The 25,260-nt window shown below is 41.2% G+C and overlaps 1 protein-coding gene across 2 annotated transcripts in view; it reads right to left on the reverse strand.

Annotated features, from left to right (window-relative positions):
• The window catches only part of LOC311521392 (uncharacterized protein), a 351,557-nt gene that overhangs the window by 220,904 nt on the left and 105,393 nt on the right, over positions 1–25,260 (reverse strand). The window lies entirely within an intron of this gene.

The raw sequence follows: 25,260 nt of genomic DNA on the forward strand, positions 1-25,260 counted from the left end.
AAACTGCTCAAAGATGCCTTGGAATCAATGAGCATCGGCCTGCATCAGCTGTACTCAAAAGTGAAGTCATCAGGCAAAGAACCAGCAGATGGAAAGATGGTATCACAGTGTCCCTGAACAAGGGCAAAGAATCTCTCATTAAGTGTGGCAGTTTGTGATGCATGGCCAGAAAGGGTTAAACACCCTGAAAAATAAATAATCCTCAAAAGACATGTGGGGAGATAATGTTTGTGTTTTTTTGTGTGTGTATATATATATATAGAGAGAGAGAGAGAGAGAGAGAGAGAGCACGCAGGGTCAACAATATAATCAACAGTCCCTGTCTATGTTCACCTTTTAGTTAATAAGAATTGGCTGCAGCATGTATTTGGGTAAGATCTGGAATATTCAATAACATGGGAGGTAATGTGTCCGATCCTTTGGGATTGGTAGAATCTTTTCTTTTATATGATGAAATAAGATTTTCAGGAATTTTCATCATATTTGCCTTAGGTACCTGGATGGAGGCCTAAGGCTGGATCACTATGTTGTTTGGACTTCTGAGTGACCAGTAAGGTAATAAAAAAGCTATTTTATGCTTGGTAAATCTAAGTATTGTAATATCCACCAGCTTTTTGGGGATTTTATGCCCTTTCTTTGCAGTTCACCCAAACTGAGTGACCTCGGCTGGCCCCCACTGGGACCCTGGTCACACCAGGGCAAAGAATCTCTCATTAAGTGTGGCAGCTACAGTAATATGATCTCATTGTATCCAGCCCTGGAAAGGTCTTTGCTCACATTCTGCTTGGTAGGCTGCAGCTGCTTCTTAACAGACTTTGTCACCTACAGCAATCAGGTTTCACTACAGGGCAGTCAACAATGTTTCTTACTCTCCAGCTTCTGGCAGGGCTGCACTGAGAATTTAATTACCAGTTTCATGTGGCATATATAGACATCAAAGCGGCTTCTGATTGAGTCAACAGGTCAGCACTTTGGCTCACACTTAAAGTAACTGGTATTCCAAATATTCTGCTAAATCTGGTGTGCGATCTTCAAACCAGTACCAGTGCGAGCGTGTGCACTGGTTCATGGCTTTTGCCGTGTTTCTACACAAACTCAGGTGTGCAGCAAAGATTCAGTCTTTCCCTGACATTGTTTTGTCAAGCTATCGACTGGATATTAAAATTTGCCAGTCCCCATGTCGCAATCACAGTTGGTCAAGAAGTGTTTACCGACCAAGACTACACTGATGATGCTACCGTGCATTTGGAGAAGTTGGAGATTTTCAGTCCCACTGTCCAAGGTCTCCAAGATGCCAGGGTTGAACACCTTATGGCAGAAGACCAGGGTCCAAAACCTCAGAGCTGGGACACCAGAAACCCTGGTGCAGGTGGGGTCAAGTACCATGGAGAGTGTTTGATGAGTTCATCTACCTAGGCTGCAAGCAGATTTTAAATGGTCACAGCAAACTGAACATTCTTTGATTAATAGTTTTTGCTGCCTCTGCATTAAGTTCATGTCTCGCTTATGGACACAAACACATTTTGCACTGAGACGAAGTTCAGAGATTGATTAAACCTGTGAACTAGCTGTATTGCTAAACATGTCAGAAGCCAGGACCCTCTTACAGACAGATTTGGAGCAGCTAGAGGCATTCCATATGAGCTGTCTGCACTAAATCCTGACATAGAGTGGTTTGAGTTTGTGCAAAACGTCATCATCTCACAGAGATCTGGCCTTCCTTCTGTTGCTCACTATACTCAAAGCGGCCTTGCATGTTCTTCAGACGTAGCTAGGACGGACAAAACAATCCAGCATGCTGTGCTCTCAAACTCTCCATTGATGCAAGAATGGGTGCATACCCCAATCTTGTCACTGCCTGCAGGGTCACCCCAGAGATTCGTGGGTTTGCAGGATTGAGCCAGATCTGGAAACTTCACTACATGATGTCTATTGCTACCCCATCAACTGTGGTCACTCTGGCTGGCACAGAATAGTCTGAATAGTCCTTCGTAGACCTTATGTGTTTCATAATGATCTCTTTCCCCCTCCTCTCTCATCTGTGTCTGTACACAGAAGTTGAGCCTTTCCCCCAGTGGTTGAGGGTACTATGCCCTGTTGTTTCTGTGTCCTATCTCAGGATTGCTTGCATGGAGTGGATTTCTTCATTCTACACCAATATATGTATTCAGACATTTTCAGGCAAAAGAAATTCTCCAACCATAAATATTAGATCCAAAACTTGAGCCAAACCATACATTTAAAATGCTGTACCATATTGCAAGCACCTTTGTGTCTCAGAAATCCATTGAAAACAACATGCAGGCATTACAGAATTGTGTACTCTTAGAACATGACAGTAAAATCAAGCACTCTCTTCTTAAATAGTAATACTATTTCAATATTTTACTTTCTTCTCTCTCTTTGATATATTAAGTACTCGAATTAAACATTAGCCTGATTTATCAGTGCTTTTGTGAAAAATTTCACAAAGATGAAAATATGCATTGCAAACACTTGGCAACATGACAAAGCACTCACTGAACTATAAAGGGACATCAGCTCTCATTTACTAGCCAGTTGCCAAGTCTGTGGGAAGAAGAGGATAGGGGGAAGAGGCTGAATTTTATTTGCTATTCAAACTTAATTAGAACCACAAATTTATATTTCAAACAATAGTGAGGTAAAGATGAAAAGTAAAAAAACCAAACAAACAGAAAACTGAACTGAAGGATTTTTAAAGTTGGTAACTGATTTTTTCTTAGAAGTAAATGCCCTTTTATCAAGCTGTAAATAGCTCCTTCGAGTAGAAGTATGCACAATTCAATTTTTAAAGTAGGAAAGACAGTTTTGTCATATTGGTGTCTTGTCTGTAGCTTTAATGCTCAGTTCTGCCATGGACAAACATGGTATTGTGAGGTTCCTCCCATAAAAAGCTCAGACACTATGGTGATGGAACAAGAGAGTGAGTTTGCAGTCATGACTTCAACAGCACTACTCACAGTGTGTAGTTAACCACATATATGTATTTGCAGGAATGGAGCCTAAGAAGACAAGCAAATTATCAGGGATGGAGAAGGATACAATCAAAATAGATACCATGTTTATGTATAGCATATTTGTTTACATATGTTATGCATATTGTGGGTTTTTAAAAAATAGATAAATAAATGCACAGCAACTATTCCCGAATGCCCCAAGCTTTAACCTTTCCTGTATGTATCACAGAAAGAGGGGGTCTTGAGGAGGGATTAGAAGAAAAGTGTAGTGGCTCTGTAGATCAGTTCATGAGGGGTGTTTCACGTGTAGTGGGAAGCCTGGAAGAAGACAAACATGACTGTGGGGAAAAAAGATGGTCAAGAGTTGTAATATCATTGGTAGAACAAAGGGGTTTGATGGTGGAGTAAGAGACACCACTGGTTAAACAGAGAGGGGGTGGGGGAAACCCGTGAAGGGTCTTGAAAGCAAAGAGAAGTTTGAACGTGATACAGTGAATAAGGGGGAGCCAATAGAGAGATTTGAGGCTGGAAGTGAAATGCTTAGAACAAGAAAAAAGGAAGATCTTAGTATTTCATTTTCAATGGAGTGGACGGGTGCAATGTGAGTTTAAGGGAGGTTAGAGAGAAAGAAGTGGTATGCACCAAGATGGAAGATTTATCACCTTTTTTGACATACCACTGTAAATATCTTACAGAAAGCTATAAACCTACTCTACTTGTTGCACCCTGAAGTTTCATGATAGAGGAAAAGCCATCTAGTTAATCCGAAAGATCTGAGAGGTCAGGGCTGAGGGCTTCCCCAGAAGACCTCAGAGAAAATTGGTTGCATGATGCAAAACTTCCCTCTCCTGAATACTTCAAAAAGATAGGGAATGGTAGTGCTCAGTGCCTATCTGAGGGTAAATCTACACTACAGCTAGGAGTTCTAGTACACACGTTCTAGCTCTGCTCGAGCTAGGGCACTAATAATAGCAGTATAGCTGGGAGTAGCATGGGCTACAGTTCCGACTAGCCCTCTGAATACAAACCCACCCGGACCCTCTGGGGACATACTCAGATGGCTAGCCCAAGCTGTTGCCTGCGTTACACCTGGCTACACTGAGAAGTATTTTTAGCATGCTAGCTCAAGCAAAGCTAGTGCATATCTGTGTACCTGAGTTGAGAAACATGTTCCCAGCTGCAGGTTAGTTGTAACCTGAGAAAGGTCTGCTGAGTTCCCAGCTGCGATAGCTCATGGGGAGTGGTAGATAATACAGGGCTAATGTAGTGCCCATCTTTAGAAAAGGGAAGAAGGAGGATCCTGGGAACTGCAGGCCAGTCAGCCTCACCTCAGTCCCTGGAAAAATCATGGAGCAGGTCCTCAAGGAATCAATTCTGAAGCACTTAGAGGAGAGGAAAGTGATCAGGAACAGTCAGCATGGATTCACCAAGGGCAAGTCATGCCTGACTAATCTAATTGCCTTCTGTGATGAGATAACTGGCTCTGTGGATGAGGGGAAAGCAGTCGTCGTGTTGTTCCTTGACTTTAGCAAAGCTTTTGCCATGGTCTCCCACAGTATTCTTGCCAGCAAGTTAAAGAAGTATTGGCTGGATGAATAGACTATAAGGTGGATAGAAAGTTGGCTAGTTTGTCAGGCTCAACGGGTAGTGATCAATGGCTCCATGTCTAGTTGGCAGCCGGCATCAAGCGGAGTGCCTCAAGGGTCGGTCCTCGGGCCGGTTTTGTTCAATATCTTCATAAATGATCTGGAGGATGGTGTGGATTGCACCCTCAGCAAGTTTGCAGATGACACTAAACTGGGAGGAGAGGTAGATACGCTGGAGGGTAGGGATAGGATACAGAGGGCCCTATACAGATTGGAGGACTGGCCAAAAGAAATCTGATGAGGTTGAACAAGGACAAGTGCAGAGTCCTGCACTTAAGACGGAAGAATCCCATGCACCGCTACAGATGAGGGACTGAATGGTTAGGCAGCAGTTTGGCAGAAAAGGACCTAGGGGTTACAGTGGACGAGAAGATGGATATGAGTCAACAGTGTGCCCTTGTTGCCAAGAAGGCCAATGGCATTTTGGGATGTATATGTAGAGGCATTGCCAGCAGATTGAGGGACGTGATCGTTCCCCTCTATTCGACATTGGTGAGGCCTCATCTGGAGTACTGTGTCCAGTTTTGGGCCCCACTCTACAAGAAGGATGTGGAAAAATTGGAAAGAATCCAGTGGAGGGCAGCAAAAATGATTAGAGGACTGGAACACATGACTTATGAGGAGAGGCTGAGGGAACTGGGATTGTTTAGTCTGCGGAAGAGAAGAATGAGGGGGGATTTGATAGCTGCTTTCAACTACCTGAAAGGGGGGTTCCAAAAAGGATGGATCGAGACTGTTCTCAGTGGTAGCTGATGACAGAACAAGGAGTAATGGTCTCAAGTTGCAGTGGGGGAGGTTTACGTTGGATATTAGGAAAAACTTTTTCACTAGGAGGGTGGTGAAACACTGGAATACGTTACCAGGGAGGTGGTGGAATCTCCTTCCTTAGATATTATTAAGGTCAGGCTTGACAAAGCCCTGGCTGGGATGATTTAGTTGTGGATTGGTCCTGCTTTGAGCAGGGGGTTGGACTAGATGACCTCCTGAGGTCCCTTCCAACCCTGATATTCTATGATTCTACGAACACAGTACCCAGTGCCAGCCACCTAAGCTACCTGGTGAAAAGGAGCACGCTCTTCTCACAGGCGGCAGTACCTAACTCTGCCTCCTTGTATATGTATATATGTATATGTATAAGTAGGAGTACACACAGAGATATATACACACACCCCTAAAGAATTTGCTAGCTCAAAATATGGAAGGAGAAGGGGCTGCTGCCTAACATTACAGATTTTATGATCATGATACCAGAACAAACAAAAAAGAGCATTCTACAAACTTCATATTAATGTTTGACTCTGCAACATAGGGCTTATTGGGGAAAACCAGAGCAAGATGGGAAACTGATCTGGGGATAGAATATCTTCTACAGGTATGAGATAATGCACAAACATGAAACAAACATTAATTTTTAATTTTCTGCACAGAAAATATCTTGTGCCAAAAATAGTACACTAAGTAAATCAAAGGAACTCAATATACTGATTCAGGCAACTTCCGGCACACGACATGGGCATGTAAGATAATACTGGATTCAGAAAATTATTTCTTCCAAGATCTGATGGATATAAATGATTTGACAGAAGCCTCTCTGTTAAAAAAAAATAAAAAATCAGAGATAACAGACACTTTTCAAAAGAAATGTATGGCTAAGCAAGGGGTGAACAGATTCAACAGGTTAGAAGAAGAAAAACTTTTTAATATTAATTTTACTTTTTTAAAATATTAAGTTTTCTTTATCAATACCAAGTAGATTACAGGTGGAGGAGGGTGGATGGGTTTCTTCCTCTAAGCAGAGGAGGAGGTAAAACGAAGTTTGGGGGAGATTCAGGTGGTTAGAAACTGGACATTCAGTGGAGTGGGCAGATTGGGAGTGAGCAGGCCACAGAGCAGCATTGCTTTCATGACTCTCTCCCTGTGAAGATTAGAGTACTACGGTAAGGAGGAGCAAGCTACAGATACAGTAGAAACCGTAAGAAGACCAAGAAAAATGAAAAAGTAATTAAAAGACAAAGAAATGCAGGTGTTCACCCATTTAAAAAAATATTTAAACACAGAATAAATTTGCAAACTCACCTTCAAGTGAATGCATTACAGCCCCAGATCAGTTAGTTTCTCCAGTTCCCTATTTATCCCCTCTCTTGCCTGTTTGGTGTACACCTCTATCAGGCTGGCACTATTACTTGACGGTGGTGTGAGAGACTCCCAAGTTCAAGGCTGACCTTTCATCTTTTGTTCTTCTGTGAATGTCTTGAATTTCTACTAATAAATTTATATGGCCCTTAGTGGGAGTCCCTTTTTGTTTCACACAACATACACAAAAGGATCACAGAGCCATTCTCTTTACCCTGAACTAGAAGACACTCCCACAAGAAGAGTTTCAGTTGGAGAATAAGGAGAGTTTTCTTATACAGCGACAAAGAAAGTTTTACATTGAAGGAAAAGTGTAACATTATTTAAAAGCTTTGTGCCCAGCCATCCTGCAATAGTTCTGTACCGCTCTGGTGGCAAAAAGCTGTCAGATTGCTGACTTAACCAGCCAATGGAGATTTCCCCTCTATACAGGGATCCTTAGGATTTCCTCTCTACAGAGGAATCCCCCTGCGGATGTACTCAGATGGCTAGCCCAAGCTGCTGCCTCTGCTACACCTGACTACTGCAGCTCTTACCCTTCTCCCCTCTCACTCTGGCACTTCTCTGGCTGCCAGAACAACCTCAGGGGCTGCAGGCAGCCAATGTAGGTTTGAACAACCTTGAGGCACCAGGGAACCAAACTGGCACTGAACGAGTGCTGAGTCAACTAGAGGATTAGGAGGGCACAAACACCACCTTTGTATCTCCTTCTGTCCCCCTGAGCTGTCCTGACAGCTCCTCTGCTGCAGCTGAGGACGTGGCCCTTTGATGCTAGGTTAATCTTCTCCTAACAGCACAAATGGAATTATTAGTTATTATATGCATTTATGTGCCACTGAGACATCTCATTTCATAGAAAGCTTGACCTTGAGATTTTCAGCCAATAGAGCCATCTGGGCTGTTGGAAAACCTTGTAATTTTTATATTTAGAGAGGGTCTATAGTGCTTTTATAAATTAGCCCAGTAGCAGCTAGGTGGCATATTTTTAAAAACAGCAAAATAAGTCAAATATGAATATGGAAACAAAATGCTCTTTGGTGAATAAAAAAACACCCTATAATACTATTCATTATCAGGCCTTAGTCCTATTTACACATCCTTTCTATCACTTTGTGCTTTAGACTCCCACACAAGTGTAAATGTAGGGTAAAGGCCACTAAATATGCATTGTAGCAATACATTACAAATATTACAAAAATGTACATGTAAAGAACTTTGTGTGACAATTCATGGTTACTGACTGACAGTGCATTTATTGGCCTCAGAATGTCTTGTGTGCTGTCTGAGGTATGGTTTGCTGGAAAGTGACCCACTGATCTGAGTATTGAGACATATGGAACCAGTGATTCTACAAATCATGCTGACTTTCTCCAGTACCTCTTCACTATCTTTACTACAGACTAGTCAAAACAACCACCATTCATCTGGACTCTCAGCCCTAACTTTGAGGGTTCAGACAAAATGATCTAAACCACTCCCATTCTGTTTTTAAAACCAAAACTCCATGTGGTAAGATAGCTGAAGAAGCCAAAATCATTTCTGATTTTTGCCAATTTCGAGTACTTAAACAATGGTATTTGGTCATTCAGTTCCTTTAGGTTGATTTGAAAAATCCCATTCTAAATACATTTGCAAAGGGGGTAATTGTATAACAATTAAATAATAAAATGCCCACAGAAATGCTACTTCAGTTGAACAGTCAGGGTATAAGCTATATCTCTGCAACAAAAGAAAACAAAAATTGAAGAAAAAAAAAAACCTCTATTGGTTTGATGTTACCTTTCAAAAGTACTGCAGCTAAAGGCTGCCAGGGTATTTAACAAGACTGAAACTACTAAATAAGGCTTTTGATAGGACCATGATGTATTTTTCCCTTAAGTAATTCAATCCAATGTGTATTTAATGCAAGACAAGTGTTGCCTATAGCGGTAATAAATATAAAAGGATTAAAAAAAAGTGTATTCATTTGGAGAAGCTAACTGTTACTGCCTGTGCTTCAGAAATGACCCTTCTTTAACTTCTGGTGAAAGAAAAATTAATTGGAGTAAAGACAGTCACTGGCTGTGCTTTTACCAAAAGGAAAATGTAATTGCATTAAATTTAAATAGAACTAGGTACCCACTCCACTTTTCTGTAAGTTCAAACGGAACAATTTGTGAAGTGAGCGTGTTCGGCATTGTATAAGACACAAATAAAAATGACCCTGCCTCAGGGTTCTTGCAATCTAAGAGCCAAATCATACAAACACGCATTAAGGGGCTTAAAAGTGCTGCCTAAATTGGGAAGTCCCATTATGCAGTAAATGCATTCCTGTTAATAAGCATTTGCAAGCCATTCCCTAAAAGACAGAAAAAGATAAGACTACTATGAGACCCAGGAGGGTTATTAACTTTGAATTTTAAATATTTGGATTTAAAAAAAAATTCTCCCAGTCTTCCACACAGCTCTATAATTGGCTTCCTTTTCTGTACCTTATTTTTGGGTGATCTCATCCACTGCCACAGTTTCCACTACAACCTCTACACTGTTGGCTCACAAATCTCCCTACCTCCATCCTCTGCATTTTTTAATGTCTTTCCAACATACCATTCTGGATGGCCAGCTGCCAGCTCAACCTCAACAGGGCAAAACTAATCTCAGTATGTCCAGTGTCCCCTCTTCTCCTTCTCACCAGTGCTGGTGAAGTCACCACCATCTTCACCTGCTCTCAGGCTGCAATTTTCAGTATTACATTTTATTCTTTTCTTTCCTTCTCCCCAGACATCAAAGCTATCACCAAATATCCCTCCATTGGCAACATTCTGAGAATCCAACTAGCCATTACTGCCTTGTAATCTCCTTTTCTCTGGCCCACCTGGTCCCCCTATCACTACACTTCAATCCACTCAACACATAGCAGGTAAAATTATATATGAATATTTTTGCCAAAACACAGACTTCATTCCCTTCTGTGAATTGTTCCACTGATTTCCCCTTGCCTAGTGCACTGAGTGTAAACTTATGCTTGATTTCAAGGCAATGAACAACACTGCCCAAGGCTAACTCTTGGATCTTGTCTCTAATTGGGACCTCAGGTTTTCTAGCACACATTTTAACAATTTTTTCAACTCTCACTGAAATATCCATATATTCTAATGCATTTCATCAGGACTTGAATCTGCATCTGTTTTCTCTCCAAAAGTCCTCATTAATATATAACAATATATTCATTTTGTCTCTCTTAACTCCACAAAATTTATATATAAACATTTTAGAATTGTAGTCTAGGTTGAGAATTATCATATAATAATCCATAAGGTTCTAGGCATTAATTATTATACCATAATTATACATATAATTTCTTATGGGTTCATTTTCTGTATCTAAAAGGACAGAAAGAAAGCGTGCTTCAAAAGTAACTCTAATAATTAAAGGCCTTAGCTAGCCTGAAGTATACGTTTCAAGCCAGTCAAACTGGAAGTCTAGTGATATTGTCTGCACAGTTATTCTAGTTGTTTACAGTTGTTTGTTTTGGGGATCTCTAGGACAATCAAAACCTTTACACACTGAGGTTTCACATAGAAGCTAAGTAACACGTGTATGCAACTGGGGAAAAGGAGGTTTAGGAGAATGCATGTGAACTAAGCTCCTGTGCTCTATGACTGTCTTTCCTGGAACTGTTTCATAGCAGTTCCCAAACCTGTGTGTGGAATCCCCTTAGGTGGATTCAAGTCCTGGACAGTCTACAGGCCATGTACAAACATTTTATATAGTTGCTGGGTTTTGGGAAAGGAATGTGATGCAAGAAAATCTCCCCCATAACTATTCCAGGGGGAAGGAATACAAGTGAAGTCTCCTTGAAGCCCTGGTAGCCTTTTCTTTTTTAAAAAGATAGAAACAGGAACAATCTTAAACCTGATGGACATTCTTGTCCTTCATGCTGAGCCCTGAAATGGCTACCAAACAAGGAAGAGCCTATCTTTGGACTATATGGCTCTTTACATATGCTTGTCCAACTGACTGATAACTAACATGCTTTACATGACTCCAAATTTTAGAGAATGCATCCAGCAATAATCCCTTTTAACCAGCCAGGACTGAATCGGTGATTCTGCTCCGCGAAGGTGTTGTCATAGGCAGCCACATAATATTCAAGATATCCATCTCTTCACGATTACAGGGTGTTGTTGTTTTTCCTCCTTTTCCAGTACTCTCTTGTGTCCTGTCACTACAGATAGTGACCAACAGTTATTTTTAAGTAACCCTTCCAAATTATGCAACTATGTAGACAGAAGCACCCATACAGCCTGTTTGGGCTAGCAGCCATCAAGGCTATTTGTCTCCTGGATGTAGCCCTTAAAGTCATGAAATCTTCAGCAGGTACTGCTCAAAGATACACGACTAAAGCCGCTCTTTTGATTACTATTACAACAAATATAAATACATGCAATTTCACCCTATGACATTTCCCCCCTGCCCCACTCTTAACAAAGGGATTCTACTATGTGAATTAACAGTACACACCATTACATTGTAGTCCGTAAAATTCACCATTCAGTAACAAATGTCCAGCTATCTTTAGACTGTAAACAATAAAGTATGGTAATACATGATCAAATACACACACACACACACACCGTGGTTCTCCTACATCATTTTCCATCTCCATGCTTTACAAATATTAATGAATTAATCCTCACAATATTCCCATGAGATGAAAAAAGGCAGGTTTTGGTATCTTCTCACCCACACTTTATGCTGCTTATTTCTGAAGTAGGACAGTGTTTTAGTATTGAACAATTTAGGACAGGAAGGAAAAAAATATATCCAATTGAAACAGAATTGAACTTCACGAGGATATAAAGTGGGAAGATTATAATTACCCAATTTCAGTTTGCTGAGCACAGTGGAGTTAACAGCCTTGCTTTTATGAAAAGCGCACTTGGGGTCTTTACTCACCGAGATCAGGGCCATAGTTTTACCGCATATTCAAAAGGAGCACCTCCAGCAGCACAGCACCATCACCATACTAAGGCATTGGTCAAATCAACACAGTGAAAAGTGTGTCACCTATTTGTGGTGTAAACTATGTTCAAATAAGAAGCTATCACTTTAAATTATAAGGGTTTTCCTGTTCCTGCGTGTAGGCTAAGGGGCTCTGGGGGAATCCGTGGGATCTGGCTCCTCTTGATCAGTCTACAAATAGCCAGTTTAGTGTAAGGTAGGTTGAGTTGTGCCTCTCTACTTTAGTCTCTCTGTGTTTGGATTTTTGTGTCAGGGTTCTGAATTCTGAGCCATAAAGCAGTGTTACATGACAACCTTCCAGAAAGAGTGTTTTACGTTTTTATCTAACTTCTCTGTATGTATATGCCATGAATGTAACATTATTGCATCACAAACATCACTTCCTCCAGCATTTAAGTGTTCCTTAGAGCTCTTCCATTCAATCACTGGCCCAGCCCAAGTCTGTTTAACTTGTGAGATCTGGCAGGAATCACAGAACACAGGTGACATGATGGAGGCAGATAGCCATAAACCATGAAAAATTATCTGCCCCTTGTGATTCTACCAAAGATCTGTTACAGGTAGTTAATTCCTCTTTCATAACTCCACTGCTGGGGCCCTTTTGAACTAAATATATTAGCAGCATATGGTCTTATGTTATTGCACTTTTATCAGCTAGGAAGTGGGCCAAGACCATCTGAATTTTAATTTCACGGGCATTTCTTGAAGATTTTTTACACCTCCTCTCCCTGTATGGAGTTCTCTTCTGTTTTGTTTTAATAAAGCATATTCCAGTTTTGACAGGATTTTGAAACCAGTTCCCAGAGGTCAGAGACTGGAGCTATGGACCACAGGAAACTATGTTTCACACACAAGACATACAGATTGCTGTAGATGGATAAGGGCTTAGTTTATTTGATTCGCATTTATACTACTAAGGTTTATTAGCCCTGCAGTGCCCTGTATCAGATTAACCAGAAATGGCCATGGCTAATATTTTGGGGATTCTTTGAGTCCAGCCAGTGGCAGACGTTTCTTTCTCAGTTTGTTTTACTATTCCCAATGTAACATATAAAAAAGTGAAGAAGAATTAAAGACTAGACCATCTGGAAAGCACCTGTTACAATTTGTGTGGTGCCATTTGCACTAATATACTTTCAAACCAACAGCAACACCAAAAACATATTCTGAAACTTTATTGCCTCTGAGTAGTGAAGGTAGTTGCACAGAAATTCTCAAAACAATGTGGGATACCTAGACAAAAACTATGCTTTATTCAGAAGGTGTCTAGAATTTTAGGAACATCTTTCTTTGCTCTTCTTACGTTACCTAGATTCCATACAGACCCCCCCCCGAATTTTTTTTTTAAATTAAAACCCTTCTTCAAAGCACAAGCCTGCGAATTAAAAAACAAAACAACACACCACAGCAAATTGCCTATAAATACAGGTATAACCAAAAAAATCACACCTGAAATATTTTCTTTTCCTCCCAAAGGCACAATACTTGTATAATGCATGCTCAGGGAATCAATTTGTATCACCATATGTATTCAGGAAAAAAAAGCAATATATGGTTTAATGACATACTAGTTCTTGGCTGGCCAAGCTGGAGAGCTGTTCCCCACAGTAAACATGTCACTCAAACACTGCATGAATCACCTTAATGGCAGGTGCATCTACACTGTCTGCATATAGGCAATGATTATAATACCACAAGGAATGCAAGTTTGATATATTTATCCTGAGTTCTAGGGTCACCACAGCTGCAAAGGTGGAGATGGGGGAAGTGTTTACTCTCCTGTTCTGCCCGAGATAACACCGCTTCTGAAGACTCACCTGGATCCTTCTCCATTAAAAAGAGGTGTCACTACTAGTAGCAGATTGAACTACCACCACTGGGAGATCTGCCAAGCACACATTGCAGTTGCAATGATTCCCAGCCTTGGAAATACTGCCAGGGGGGTGTAGTAGGTTCTCTAAGACTGTCCTGGTTTTGAAGGACAAACCCGGCATCCCAGATAGTTTTGGTGAACACCAGAATTTTTTCCAGGTTTCACTAGAAATGGACACAGAAAAACAAAAATAAAGCCATCTGATCTATTTACCGTTGTCAAGCTGAACTGAGTGAAATACAAACATCATAAATGGTGAAAAGTCAGTTAGGTATCAACATTTCTCTCAACTTGATTGCTTCAAGGGTGGAACCCTACAGATGGAAAAGTGCTGTATGTCCAATATAAAAGCTAAACATTACCACAGTGAGTTAAGATGAGCTTCATGTTGCTGACAGCAATTAAGCTAATGTGGCATGGAGGGGAGCCTTCTCTTGAAAGCTTTCTCCTGCCAGCACCACTTTCTCTCACCTACCACTCAAATAAAAGTAGCATCCAGAAACATGTCAGTAGGGGTAGGGGTTTCTGAAAAGGAACAAGTCTGAGCTCTAAACAGCATATACTAGGAGATATCCATTAAGTTATTCACATACTGCTTGGATGGTAGGAAAGTCCTCCAAATTTATCTTGAAAGAACAAAGACTTCCAGTTACTTTTCAGAATTATGAACGTGGTGGTGAAGGGAAAGAAAAGTGCACAGGACAAAAGTGGATAATGTGGATAATGATGGAGTTATGTGTATTATTTTTATATATATCCTATGCATCTCAGTTTACTTGTTTGATATTATCCTGCCTGGCTACACAGAGTTTAATTAAAGGAGGCCGTGGGGGGCAGGGAGGGGCGGCGAAGGCAAAGAGCAAATGAAACAATGACAGGCTCCATAAGGAAACAATGGGGGCAGGGAGAAGAATAGGGCCCTTCCTGTTTCCGTCCAGGATGGCAAGTTTTCTCTTCACAGGGCCTGAGCATAGACTGGCCATTTGTGCCATTTTAAGCCAGACAGTCCTGTTTTCCAAGGTTTGTCCCCTGTCCAGTACAGCTATAAAACCAGACATGGTTTGCTCCGATATCATGCCACACACGATGGAGAATGCCATTTTGAAGAGAGTGCTGCTCTGCCTGTACAAGCATGGTCACATCAGCACTGCAGGGTCACGGAGGCCAGAACAGGCCCACACCATTCCCAGAAGTACCAGAATGTCGAGTGTTTTGGGGATGCATCAGTGGTCACTGCACCTGAGCATTGGAGCAAAGAGAATACTAAAACCTTAAAGATGCTGGCCTAGGGAAGAATGGGTCTTCAGTAGGTTGTCAGCAGCTGCCTTGGGGATGGAGGGGGGTGGGGTGATGCTGATAGACACACATTGAGGTAGAAACACAAACTGCAGCAAGCAGGCTGTTTCTCCCAGCCCAGAGACAGAGGTAACTGTGCTGCCTGGAAATTACCAAAACTTGCAAGGAAAGATGAAGGGTAAGATAAAGGGAAGAATCTATATAGGCCTTAACTGTTTGTACCATTTGCTCTGTGTGCTATGTATCTTTGGGTGAATAAATAATGCTGTTTTGAAAAATCTGTATTGGGTCACTTTTTATCAGCTGCTGTCTCAGGCTCCCAGAGAAAAAGGATTTACAGGTTCCAAATGCTGTTGGGCCAGAGGGGTTCAACTGAATGGGCTCATCCTTGAGAGGGGCCTTGAAGGAACCCAGGCCTGCCACCTTAGGGGTATACACAAGGAGGACAAAAAATCATCTAAGGCAGAGCTTACCCTGTAACTGTGACAGCTGGGCTAGGCAGCTCAGTCTTGCAGTTATAAAAATTGACCATATACAAAAGTAAGCCTGTGATGAAATAACAGAAGCCCCAATCCATCAAGACGATTGCCTCACTATGGGCAAAAGTTAATACATGAAGGAGATATGGAGAGTCAAACTGGCTTGGGTGAGTAAAAATGAACACCTTCACTAAACGACTAGTGACATGGGGTGCCTTTGTTTTGAGGCACTCAAATTTGAGATACCCCAAAGAAGCCTGATTCTAAGCACTCAGCCTCTGTAAATCAGGTCCCTTTAAGATGTCTCAGGCTGGGTACCCAAAAGATTGAGGCATCCAAACATTACTCAGTGTAGGAAATTTAGGCCCTAATATCTCTACGTTAGATACATCATTTGGATGGTATATATATATATATATATATATTACTATTAAACAGGGGAACTGTTTCCTTACATCATCTTTGAGGAAGGACTAGCAGACACTACTGGTTAGTTGATCAGTAAGTTAGATTTTCCTACCTGCATTTCTGCAAAGTTACTACTTTGTCCTGTTGTTAAGTTACACTGTGATTATGATTTGACTAGTAACTAAACTATGTAAAAATGACATCTTTTTATTCAACATGTAGGCTCCTAATGCATCTTTGAATGATATCTTCTTTTTTTACAGATAAAAAAGCAAGTTTTCATTAGTTATCACAGAGAGACAATACAGCTATGGAAGAACTTGCTGGACTCTATTGTGCTTCATGCGTCAGACACACAGCTGTCAGGTAGTTCCAACTGAAAAATCTTTATTAGCATGCAATCCTGAAAGTACCCAGCTTGATTTTTCAAATCCCAGGCTGAGTTTTCAGGGCTTGCGGTTACAGAAGCACCGGACTTGTAAATTGAGGAACAGGGATACGGGAATCCACAGAAAACCCTCCAGGATGTCATTTTAGTCACTTTTCCAACTATTACCACATTTTTAAAAGAATTAGTATTGTCACCCAGGGCAGAGAAAAAGCCTACCTTTATTAACTGCTTTTCTGCACAACAATAACTAACCAGAGTCTCACATGAAGAGGGGTATACCATAAGCTGAACCTATACCCAATAAACTGCTTCACTGAGATATATATTCAACTGTTCAGGGTTACAATGCAGTCACCATATTCCAAACTTCCAACCCTACCACAGCTGCTGGGTTTTGCTCCTAGGATTATGTTTTTTTAAAAGTTGCTACATGTTGGAGTTACATTTGGATTACCGCCCCACTTTGAAAAGAGCCAAAGAGGAAAGAAGAGTTTTCTCAACCACTCTGGGTATTACCTTTGTTGGACACACAGAAAAATCATCACATTCTTTGGGTCAGGGATAATCTTTTCTCATCACAGGTATATACAGTACCTCTTTCCCAGTTAGGGCCTCAAAGCACTTCCACAATATAAATAAATAGTAATAAACCCTAATTTTTTCCCAATTCACTGTGCTTAGTGTTTACTTCCATGGGCAAATTTCCAGTCAAGTTCTTCTGTGGAACTTAAACTCAACATATTAAATGCAATCCAACATTTAGAGTTAGGTGCCTATCTCTGCTTACGATCCACAAACTGAGGGTAATTAGGCATTCAGTTGCCTGTGGCCTTGTCTACACCACAATGGGAGATAGATCTAAGCTATGCAACTTCAGCTATGTGAATAATGTAGCTAAAGTCAATGTACTTATATCTACTTACTGTGGGTCCACACTATGCTATATCAACGGGAGACCTTCTCCCATCAACACCCTTGCGCTTCTCGTTCCGGTGGAGTACAGGAGTCAACAGGAGAGCAATCTGTGGTCGATTTAGTGGGTCTTCACTAGACCTGCTAAATTGACCACTGATGCATTGATCACTGTGTGTTGATCCCCCGGTAAGTGTAGACAAGCCCTGTGTTGCCTGCAGGGCCTGAAACAAAACAGGGTGGTGAGATGGAAATTTTCCCTTGTAACCTTTAGTCTAGTGCAGGGGTTCTCAAACTTCATTGCACAGTGAGCCCCTTCTGACAAGAAAGATTGGGGATGGAGCTCAGGTTTCAGCTTCAGCCAGGGGTCCCGGCAAGTCTAATTTTGGGTCCCGACCCACAGTTTGAGAACCGCTGACCTAGCGGCTAGGTTACTCACCCAGCAAGTCAGAGACCCCCATATCAAGTCCCCCTTCCTCATGAGGCGGGGGAAAAGGGATTTGAACAGGGACTGGACACCTGTCAGATGAATGCTCTAACCCAGTAGTTCTCAATCAGTGGTACCCCTGAGGGTACACAGAAGTCTTCCAGGGGGTACATCAACTGACCTAGATATTTACCTAGTTTTACAACAGGCTACATAAAAAGCACTAGCAAAGTCAGTAGTGTACAAATTAAATTTCATACAGACGATGAATTGTTTATACTTCTCTATATACGATACACTGAAATGTAAGTACAATATTTATATTCCAAACGATTTATTTTATATGGTAAAAATGAGAATGTAAGCAATTTTTCAGTTATAGTGTGTTGTGACACTTCTGAATTTTTATGTCTGATTTTGTAAGCAAGTAGTTTATAGGTGAGGTGAAACTTGGGGGTATGCAAGACAAATCAGACTCCTGAAAGTAGTCTGGAAAGGTTGAGAACCACTGCTTTAACCACTGGGCTATGGAATATTCTGATGTGGGACTTCCTCAATCTCTCCTAGAGGAGCTGCTCTGCCATAATTAAATATTAATTGAGCCAGAAACAGTTAGAATGACTCTATAGCCTAGCAGTTAGGGCACTCACCTGACATGTGGCAGATCCCTGTTAAAATCCCTGTTCTTCCATCAGGAGGAAGGGGGGACTCATGGGTCTGAGGTGAGTACCCTATTCACAAGGTTAAAGGTTATCAGGGAGATGGTGGTCCTGCTGCTGACAGATTTTGAATAGGATTCAATACGGTAGGCAGCCTCTGAGCATGCCTATGGGGTTAGTACTCCACATGTGACTTGGGTGGCTGAATGCCTATCTTCCCCCAAAAAGAAAAGGAGTACTTGTGGCACCTTAGAGACTAACCAGTTTATTTGAGCATAAGCTTTCGTGAAGTGAGCTGTAGCTCACAAAAGCTTATGCTCAAATAAATTGGTTAAAGTCTCTAAGGTGCCACATGTACTCCTTTTCTTTTTGCAAATACAGACTAACACGGCTGTTACTCTGAAACCTATCTTCCCCCAGTTTGTGAATCGCTCTGGGGCTTAGCTGGGAGATAGGTGTCTAAGCACTAAGAGGGAGGAAGCAGTGCACATGCTCAGAGGCAGAAACAAAAGCACCTATGGAACTTTTGCTTCAAAAACTTAGGCACTGAGTGAGTTTAGGTGCCTAGACAGTAGCCAAGCAGGAGCTTTGTGGATTGCAGTGGTGCCAAAAAGCAGGACTTAGGCACCTAAGTACCTCTGTAAATCACACCCTTATTCAATAAGAACTGGACTGACATAACCAATTCGTTTCACTAAAGGCAACAGTAGCCTTCAGATGATAACATTTTGTGAAAAGCAACTTGGACAAGAACAGAACCAGTAATCTAGAAATGGAAAAGTCTATGTTGGGGTACCAATCCCTACAAGTCATCCACTGCTCTTCTTCTCTCTGATACTTAGTGTGTTCCTCACAGATTCTTTTCTCAGCCACTCTTCTGATTGTTTATTCCCCCCTTTTCCTTAGATCTTCCTAATCTCACCTTGACTTCTATCTCTTTCTGCGAGTCTGGGCAGATAGTAACACAGTCACAACTTCCAAGAAACCTGAGGTGCAGATCATCTAGGAAAGGAGGAACCAACACAGTGTGAAGGGGAACAGATAGGACAGAGGAGTGTTTATTCTGTAGATACTGATCTCCTCCCATACACACACTTCAACCTTTGGATAGAAATTAAGAAAATCACTTACTGCTATAATTTATCTGTCTTGAGTTATAAATTCACTGTTCTACGTGATATAAGCAAAGAAGAAGCTTTTAATTTTAATTTAATTTTTAAGTTTTAATTAAGAAAATTCAGAAGAGGCTGTGTGTGTGTGTGGTGTGTGTGTGTGTGTTTTCAAGAATTTTCTTCTCCCCATCATCTTTTTGGTGACTTACCATGGAAGACTGCCTTTTGACCTGAAACGGGAGTGTGTGATGGCTGGTTGTCATAAAAGCATATTATGTCATGCAAGTACATTTGTAATTTATACTTTGTCTGATCACATCTGTTCCTGCTTCTTGTCATAGAAAGTGACAAAAAATCCAGGTGGCTTTACCAAGCATAGGTTGATTTATTCAATATCATATTAATATTGTAGTATTTTCTTCACTACAGTTTAAAGCTTCCTCCTTTAAGGTAGTAGATATAGTAATAAGAGAAAAGACAAAATGTAATATAGAAATGAGAGTGCACTCACCACTGCCTCCATGATATATATTGCTCAGGCAATATATCCTGATATACATGAGTTTTCTATGTGTATGTATGTCCTGCAATCCTTTGTGACTTGTATCAAAGGACACATTTAAATTATATACTACAACAGCACATTTAAATTATATAGTAGTATGTGCAAAAGTGACCATCTAACTTGCCAATTATACACACAAAATGCCCAGTTTGTACATAGTCACTGTAGATACATGTGCATTTGGTATCATGGCCCTAGCTTCTGCCTGCCCTTTCAGAAAGTAGGGACAGGATTTTCAAAACTGGGTTTGTAAAGTTAGATAACTAAAATCAAGATGTAGGAACCTATCTTTAGGCATCCAGCAGTGAAAGCCTTGGTCCATACTCTTAAGGTGCATTCCAACATTGCTCAGACTATTGCTTTCTCTGCTTTTGTCTTGAACAGGACAAAGGATGAGCCCTTTAAAAGCAATATTTTAAAACTGAATACAAAAGTTAAAAACAAACAGTACTGGAAAAGGAACATCTAGCACGATTGCAGACTCTGTTATAATACTTGAAGATTAGCGAATGTGCTTTAAGTACTTTGAACTTTCAAAAACATTCATAAATATATTAGTGCTATTAGTTACCAACACAAAGAAGTCTACACTACAGTCAACACTACAGTTGATTATCAGGGACATTGACAAAATTTGTCAAGACTGCTGCTTCTGTCTGTCTTGCTGAAGCAAACAAACGTATCTGTTTGTCCCCAGCTGACTTTTAGTTTCTGTAAAGCAAACTCAAAAACTCACCAACTGGACTGAATTAGTACAATTGTTCAGGAGCTAGATGCTTGATCTGTTTAGTGGTCTGATGATTTATTTTGCCATCAGTATCACTGCACATCTTTGTTTTCGGTCATCCTTTTCTCATATAAATAGCCCTTTTGTCTACCATCTAGCATCAGACAGACCATGTGATGCTGAGGACTAGTTTACCGCACTCAGAACCTTCTCCTCCACAGTGACTTCATACTAATAATAGAGCGTTGTTTGTCTGAGATGATATAGTTGATACAAAGTGACCATAGCATAGTGCTCATTTCTGTTTCTTCAGATACAGAAGACTTGGTTTCCATGTTTATTATTTTGAATCGCTATAAAAGTCAGTATAATTCATTAGTATAAACAGTTTTCTTTAACACAGTTTAGCTAGTCAACTGAAATTCTTTTTGGGTAAGATGTGTTGAGGTTTTTAATAAGATTGTTGATTCTGATGCCTTAATATTTTTTTCAGTCTGACTGCCAAACTGGAAAGTATTTTTGTATTTACAAGTCACAGGTGCTGCAGGTGTCATGGAATTAGATATCACTACATGCCTTCTGTTCTACCTCCCAGTTCTATCCCACCTCTTCCAGCTCTATTCTTCTTTCACATTCTCCCTTCCGCTTTTCTATTCCCCTCTGCCAAAGCTGTTATCAGTGTCAGGGATTAAGGCATGCAACTAAGCTTGCGAAGGGCTAGCTCTCTCCCTTGCAACTGAATCACAGTTGGCTCACAGCTGAAGCACCTGATTGGCCAGACTGCCTGACTGGCTGGAGGAACCCATAGGCATGCTCTCCTAAGTGCAAGCAGCAGGATTAGGCCAACAAGTGCTCAAAGTATTCACCCACAGCTGCACCTGCTCATTCCCAGCTCTGCTCTTGCCTTGCCTCACTTCAGGTAAGCGAGGACCCTTTTGGCTCCAATTGAGGACCCTTTTGGCTCCAATTTTTTTGGACCCTTGGCTCCAATTCCTGACTTCTAACTCTGACTCTCACCCCGACCCTTGGCTCTGGCCTCTGACTCCAACTCCGATCTTGGGTTCCTATTCATGGCTACCAACTCCTGCTCCAACCACTAGGTCTGACTTCTGCTCCAGCCACTAGGCAAGGCACAACCACCCATGTCCTGGTCTCTGACAGTTTGAGCAGCCCCAAACCAAAAACGGGTAGCAGCTTCTTCAACGATGGATCCTACGAAAGCTAACATCTCCTTGTTGGGGTTGGTAGATGTCCTGCTGAATTTACAAACCCAGATTAGCGCTCTGCAGTTACAGAACTTCGATTTACAGACTCAAGCCATACCCCAGGTCCATACAGAATCACCTGATTGGCGAGACTGCCCGATTGGCTGGAGGAACCAAAAGGCATGCTCTCTTAAGCTCAGCAGCAGCACTAGGCCAATGGCTGCTCAAAGCATTTACCTACAGCTGTGTTAACTCCTGCTCCTGCCTTGTTCCCTGCCTTGCACCAGCACTGCTCCTACCCTGGATCCAGCCTTGCCTCCCTCACTCCAGGAACCTGGCTCAGACCCTTGGTTCCAATTCCTGAGGTCTGATTTTGGCTCTGACCTCGGACACCTGCTCTGACCAAGGCCGGCTCTAGGTTTTTTGCGCCCCAAGCAAAAAATTTGCTGGCCCGCGTTCAGAGAGTGCAACTGCCCAAGCCAAAAAAAAAAAAGGGGGGGGGTGTCCGGAGTGCCGCTCAAGAAAAAAAAAAAAAAGGGGGTGGCTGGAACGCTGCCTCTGGAATTGTGCCCTGGCTCTGACCTTGGCATCCTATTCCTGGTTACTGACTCTGGCACCAACCACTCATCCTGACTTCTGCTCCAGACACGAGGCACGACCTCCCACATCCTGGTCTCTGACAATCAGCTGAAGAACAATTCTTCTCTTCCTCCTCCTCCACATGCAGATTGATCACAATCTGAAGTGGCAGGCCCACTCCTTCTAAGGGCCGTAATTGGCTGTACCCAGAATTCTTCATTCCACTCCTCCTGGTTGGCCTTCCTTTTTTTTTTTGAGCTGCCATATCTCTGACTGGCAATCAACAGGGCTAGAAGAGCTGTTTCTAGTGGGAAATAAAGGAAAAGTGATACTAGAGGGCAGCTGGGATGGAAGTGGAAGAAGAAAAAGATGGCGCTGTAGAGAGAGACTGCTGCTTGCTCAGCACTGCATCTGGTGTTCAGTGCCCATGAAAACTGTGGATCACAAGAAATTCATTGGAGGGAAGAGAAGAGAGGGGGAGCGCATGCAACCCAGATGTTGTAAACCTGTGATGTACAGCTGTGGAACAGTATATCCAGTATCACTGTGAACACTTTTTTTTTGTAAGGGTCCAATTTACAGTCATTGGTGGTGATCTTACTATGCAGAATAAAAGCTGATTCGAAGCACACAAGGATGTTGTCTATTAAAAGCAGGAGCTGGCTTTTGAAAGATCAAATGAAGGAGCAAGTTGGGTTTTATTACATTAATCCGTAAATTAGCAAGACTACTTTTCATCAGACTTTTACAATTTACTTCTCCATAGCTAAATATTCTCCCCAGATGCCTGTTTTGGGGTCACATGACAGCTGGTGCTTATGAGGAATTTGGTCAAAGCTTCCAGAAGTTTCTTGTTCCCCCACAACCACTTAAACACCTATTACAAGACCCCAGAAGGGGTGTTCTACTGCATGTAGCTAACAGCACTTTCCCCCCTTCCTCATTTCCACCAACTCACCATATTAATTACTCCAAATTTAACATTAAAGTCTTAAAAATGTTAAGTTCACATTGGCTTCATTCTGTTGGATTTAAATCATTCCCCCTTAATCTCCATACATACATTTTGAACACTGATAGTTTTATATCATGTATGTATATATATAGGTCTTACACATACTCACATGTAGAATAAAACACTGCACTGTAATGCATATGATCAAGGGAGGAGAGTTGTGTGGGCAACCTTAATTTTCACATTTCTTTCTTTCACATTAACTTTTGAATGTTTCACTTTGCAACCTTAACATTTGTTTAGAATAGGTTTTATTAAAAATATTTTTTTCATTATTTTATTCCCCCCTACTTAATTTGTTTTAAAACAAGAATCACAAGATGGGTGAAATAATATCTTTTATTAGACCAACTTCCACTTGAGATGAATAACTGGCAGCATTTTAGAACTCCAAAAAATGTGTTAAGTAATTTTTTTTAGGTAAAAGTTACATGGATTTGGAAAGTTGCAGCGGTCCAAGTTGTTGCATGTGTCAGTTCAGATATTTAAAAGGAGACATATCCCTGATGCTTTAAGTAGTATCTTGATTGCAACTAGAAGATGTCACCAATGGAGGCTCATAACTAGAGTATTGTAAGAAGATGCTCCAGTCACTCTTAGCTTTCTCTGAGTTTCATAACTACAACGCATCAGTCAAAGCACTCCAAGATAAATGTGAGTGATCCACTATGAGTCTGACTTCAAGGTCAATATTGTTCTTCCTGTTCTGGCTCAGTACAGTTACCCAAGAAGTTGGGTGACCTTATGCATATTAAATGAAATATTTAAGACTGACTCCAGAAAAACTGCAAAATGTCACTGTAGTTTTACATGAATGCTGTATATTTATGCAAACAGCCCAAGAAATACCGCAGGAGTCCATTCATGCCCACAAGACATTCCTTGGAGATCTATCAGTATAGATAAATACTGATCATGGCTCTTATTTTCATGGCACCTTATTGGTCAAGTAATTTTTGTACTTTGACAGATAGATGCCAGACAGTTTACACGTCCCATATGCTATATGTTTTTGGTTTATTCCAGTGGTATGGTCAAATTCTTCATCCACATCTGGATTTCTCTCTCACAAGCTCAATTATATATTAGAAGTATTGAAACTTTCTATGCATAAGCTCTAGAATCTGAAGTGGAAAATATTTTAATTCTGGCACCAAGAGCAATTTTTGGACATCTCTCCTTACCCCTCTATTCAATACACACAATGTCCTTACCTCTTTCAGAAGATTTCAAATTATTCTTTAGATTGTAAACTCTAAAACGAGGAACCTCTCTTTGTAAGTGTTTATGCTGTACCTAGCATAAAGGTGTCTAAATCCTGACTGTGACCTCTGAGAGCTACAGTAATATAAATAAAAAGAAAAAGAGTACTTGTGCCACCTTAGAGACTAACCAATTTATTTGAGCATAAGCTTTCGTGAGCTACAGCTCACTTCATCAGATGCATACTGTGGAAACTGCAGAAGACATTATATACACAGAGACCATGAAACAATACCTCTTCCCACCCCACTCTCCTGCTGGTAATAGCTTATCTAAAGTGATCACTCTCCTTAAAATGACAGGTTTCAGAGTAACAGCCGTGTTAGTCTGTATTCGCAAAAAGAAAAGGAGTACTTGTGGCACCTTAGAGACTAACCAATTTATCTGAGCATAAACTTTCGTGAGCTACAGCTCACTTCATCGGATGCATACTGTGGAAACTGCCACGAAAGCTTATGCTCAAATAAATTGGTAAGTCTCTAAGGTGCCACAAGTACTCCTTTTCTCCTCACAATGTGTATGATAATCAAATTGGGCCATTTCCAGCACAAATCCAGGTTTTCTCACCCTCCGCCCCCCCCCCCACAC

The sequence above is a fragment of the Lepidochelys olivacea genome, assembly GCF_965140295.1.
Source record: "Lepidochelys olivacea isolate rLepOli2 genome assembly, chromosome: 1".
Taxonomy (NCBI): Eukaryota; Metazoa; Chordata; order Testudines; family Cheloniidae; genus Lepidochelys; species Lepidochelys olivacea.